Source organism: Triticum aestivum, chromosome 5B (assembly GCF_018294505.1).
Source record: "Triticum aestivum cultivar Chinese Spring chromosome 5B, IWGSC CS RefSeq v2.1, whole genome shotgun sequence".
Taxonomy (NCBI): domain Eukaryota; kingdom Viridiplantae; phylum Streptophyta; class Magnoliopsida; order Poales; family Poaceae; genus Triticum; species Triticum aestivum.
In genome coordinates, this window is record NC_057807.1 from 681653264 (window position 1) to 681658049 (window position 4786).

Here is a 4786-nt window from a genome sequence, read left to right on the forward strand (position 1 = left end):
CACCCCTTTCCCCATCGCTGGCGCTGCCGCCGGCCACTCCCTCTGCCCCGCTGCTCATCGCCATCGATCCGGCCGACCGCGCCGCGGTCGCCGCGATCCGTCCCCGTTCCTTGCCGCGCGAAGCACCTCGCCGGGCCGCGCTTGTCCCAGCCACCGCCGCACCCGCACCGGCCTCTACTGCAGTGCGCCGGCGCCCTCGAGAGGCCACGGCCTTGCCTTGCCCCCACCCCGGGTCGGTCTCGGTCTTCGCACGAGCGACGCCGGTGCCCGTTACCCGAACGCCCGCTAAGGCTCTCGCTGAGCCATTGACATGGGGGCCCCGCACAAAACGTTTAAAAAAAAGAGAGAATTAATAATAAAAATAATTAAAATAATAATAATAATTAAATTAATTATTTAACTAAGGAAATAATTAAGTTAATTAATCATATTTAGATTAACCTAACTAACTAATTAATTTAATTAAACAGTAGTTAGATTAGTTAAACAATGATTAGGCTAAACAGTCAATGACCAGTGGGTCCCACACGTCAGTTGACCAGTCAACGCCTCTGTTGACTACTGACGTCATGCTGACGTCAGCGTGCACTGTTCTGGATAATGTTGCATTAAAATATTTAAATAAATGCTAAAAATGATTTTAATCTTTTAAAATTAATATAAAATAAACCGTAGCTCAGATGAAAAAACTTTGTACATGAAAGTTGCTCAGAACGACGAGACGAACCCGGATACGTAGCCCGTTCGTCCACCACACACCCCTAACATATCAAACCCGCAACTTTCCCCCTCTGGTTCATCTGTTAGAAAACACGAAACACCGGGAATACTTTCCCGGATGTTTTCCCCCTTCACCGGTATCACCTACTACCGCGTTAGGGCACACCGAACATCGCGTATTGCCTTGTTATATTTTGTGATGCTTTGTTTGCTCTGTATTCATTATTTCTTCCCCCTCTTCTCTCCGGTAGACTACGAGACCGACGCTGCTGTTGACCAGTTCGACTACGGAGTTGACGACTCCTCTCTCTTGCCAGAGCAACCAGGCAAGCCCCCCCTTTGATCACCAGATATCGCCTACTCTTCTCTATACTGCTTGCATTAGAGTAGTGTAGCATGTTACTGCTTTCCGTTAATCCTATTCTGATGCATAGCCTGTCATTGCTGCTACAGTCATTGATACCTTACCCTCAATCCTAAATGCTTAGTATAGGATGCTAGTGTTCCATCAGTGACCCTACACTCTTGTCCGTCTGCCATGCTATACTACTGGGCTGTGATCACTTCGGTAGGTGATCACGGGCATATACTATATACTTTACACTGTTACATTACTGGTGATACTGTTTGGAGATGGGGGCTGAAGGGGCAGGTGGCTCCATCCAGGTAGTGGTGGGCCTGAGTTCCCGCCGGCCCCCGACTGTTACTTTGTGGCGGAGCGACAGGGCAGGTTGAGACCACCTAGGAGACAGGTGGGCCTGGCCTTGTTCGGCATTCGCGGATACTTAACACGCTTAACGAGATCTTGGTATTTGATCTGAGTCTGGCTACTGGCCTATACGCACTAACCATCTACGCGGGAGTAGTTATGGGTATCCCGGCGTCGTGGTATCAGCCGAAGCACTTCAGACGTCAGCGACGGAGCGGCGCGCGCCGGATTGGAACGTAAGCCTGCTCTTGTATTAAGGGGGCTAGTTCTGCTTCCGGCCGCCCTTGCAACATGCAGGTGTGCTATGGGCGATGGGCCCAGACCCCTGTGCGCTTAGGTTTAGACCGGCGTGCTGGCCTCTCTGTTTTGCCTAGGTGGGGCTGCGACGTGTTGATCTTCCGAGGCTGGGCATGACCCAGGAAAGTGTGTCCGGCCAAATGGGATCGAGCGTGTTGGGCTATGTGGTGCACCCCTGCAGGGAAGTTAATCTATTCGAATAGCCGTGATCTTCGGTAACAGGACGACTTGGAGTTGTACCTTGACCTTATGACAACTAGAACCGGATACTTAATAAAACACACCCTTCCAAGTTCCACAGACAACCCGGTGATCGCTTTTCTACAGGGCGACGAGGAGAGGATCGCCGGGTAGGATTATGCTATGCGATGCGTCTGGAGATGCGCTTGGAGATGCTACCTGGATATGCTACTTGGAGATGCTACTTGGAGGACTTCAATCTACTCTCTTCTACATGCTGCAAGACGGAGGCTGCCAGAAGCGTAGTCTTCGACAGGATTAGCTATCCCCCTCTTATTCTGGCATTCTGCAGTTCAGTCCACTGATATGGCCTCCTTACACATATACCCATGCATATGTAGTGTAGTTCCTTGCTTGCGAGTACTTTGGATGAGTACTCACGGTTGCTTTCTCCCTCCTTTTTCCCCTTTCCTTTCTTTCTGGTTGTCGCAACCAGATGCTGGAGTCCAGGAGCCAGGAGCCAGCGTCGACGACGACTACTACATTGGAGGTGCCTACTACTACGTGCAGGCTGACGACGACGACCAGGAGTAGTTAGGAGGATCCCAGGTAGGAGGCCCGCGCCTCTTTCGATCTGTATCCCAGTTTGTGCTAGCCATCTTATGGCAACTTGTTTAACTTATGTCTGTACTCAGATATTGTTGCTTCCGCTGACTCGTCTATGATCGAGCACTTGTATTCGAGCCCTCGAGGACCCTGGCTTGTATTATGATGCTTGTATGACTTATTTTATTTGTAGAGTTGTGTTGTGATATCTTCCCGTGAGTCCCTGATCTTGATCGTACACATTTGCGTGCATGATTAGTGTACGATTGAATCGGGGGCGTCACAAGTTGGTATCAGAGCCGACTGCCTGTAGGAATCCCCTTTCCAACTCCTTGGCCGAAGTTGAGTCTAGCCATTGCAAAACTTTTACTAACTTGGCTGTGTGCCTTACGGGCCCACGTCGCCATTGGGTGGTATTAGGATCTTTTATTCCTCGACCTATACTCTGGGACTCTTATTTCTCTTCTATTCGGGTTAAATGATTTTTGCTAAATCTAACATTAGGATCTCGTTATCACTTTCACCCGGAGAGCCCCTTATTCATGATGATCGTCTGCGGCACGTGAAGACCCTGAAGATACTCTCCGTTGTTAACCCGAGAACTTATGTTCATCGCATTTGCAATTCCCCTTCCACCGTCAACCCTTATGGATAACTACTTGCAGTTGTTATTCTTACATTCATCCCCAGTTGGTCTTGTTATTACCAGATACCTCGAAACACTCGTCGTTGTCTCGATAATCCTTTGAGCTTATCGCCTTGCTGTTCCTTGTCACCTGAATACCCCTATGGATAATTCTCGCACTTATCGAGTATCCGCTCATCCCCCAGTTGTTCATGTGTTTCACAATGGTCTTCGAAATACTATTTGATCCTCCAAAAATCCTTAATAGCTTATTGCTCTGCAATACTTGTCTGCTTGCATTATGGATGCTTTCCATATGTCTGGCAATATTCGTTAGTATCCTTAGGCATCGTCATTTTGATCCTATTGATTCAGCATGTGTGCGAATGCACACAATCATCTATCAACCCTTCTAAATTATCCTTCCGGCTCAGACATCATTTTTGAACATGAGCTGGTTCTCGACCAAACTATTTGTCGTCAATTGTGCCTCTGGTATATCCAACTTATCCATCCTTGATCAGAGCGACTGCTTCTGATCCTTTGTTTTGGAAATCGAAATTCCTTTATTATCTAAGCATCGAATCATTCCGATGTTCTATAATATGATGCCCGTGCATTCTTCTTCCTCTGGTTGAGTACCGGTGCTCACCTCAGATCCCTTGTGGACCATCGGTTCCTTTGTTGGATTTTATCCGACAGTGTCCTTCATATTGAATAACCTTGAGAGCCTTTCCATGGGTATATAATGCCTTGGTAAATTGTATCATCTGCTTTTGAACAATGCTCTACTTTCGAGCTTGAGTTAATTACTTCTAAAGATTCTGGTATATGATTATAAGATGCCCCGATGGGTTGAACCTATGCCTTCCTTAATGGGTGTGAACTCGAAAGTTTTCACGAGTCGTACTCTTCTGGTATTTTGCCAGATAAAATTTCAAAACTACAACTTCATTGAGCACGAGAAGTGAATGAAAGGTTGTGCATTGGAGAAGTGGGAGTCGACCTTGAACTTTGCGTTCATGCCCATGGACACGATGTACATCTTCTCATCGAAGCTTCTTTTAAAATCAATTATTCCCTTGGTATAAGTTCATCTTATATCTGAGATCTGGCCTTTTTGCAATCATGGTTCTGACCATGTTCTCCTTTAAATATCATGTCCTGTGCAAGTTTAAGCACTTGTCTTCTATAGACCAATACCCCAGTTCAACTTCTAGTTTGATCTGTCGTCGAGTATTACCACATGGTATCTCGAGATTATCATGGAACTGCATAACTCCTTATGAGTTCTTCATCAAGTGCTACCTTCCCACTGATTCCAATTTTTCGTGGGCTCTGAGTTATTAAACACTCAAAGACACCGATAACTGAACCAAGTCCGCTCTACGGTTCAACAACTCTTCAGTAAGCTTCTATAAGTATGAGTTTGTACCCGATCACGCCATTCCTAGCCTGTTTGGCTATATCTTTGTCGTGCTGATTTTAACTGTGCTACCCGGTCCTTCTTCTCGGAGCACAATTTTCGACGATGAACTAACCTTACGTCTATTCTCATTGTCATATCATTTCGCCTTGAACAACAAGCTTGAGTTCGAGTTTGTGTCGTAACTGTGGTTCCAAAAACCTCTTGCTTCATCATTCCTTTG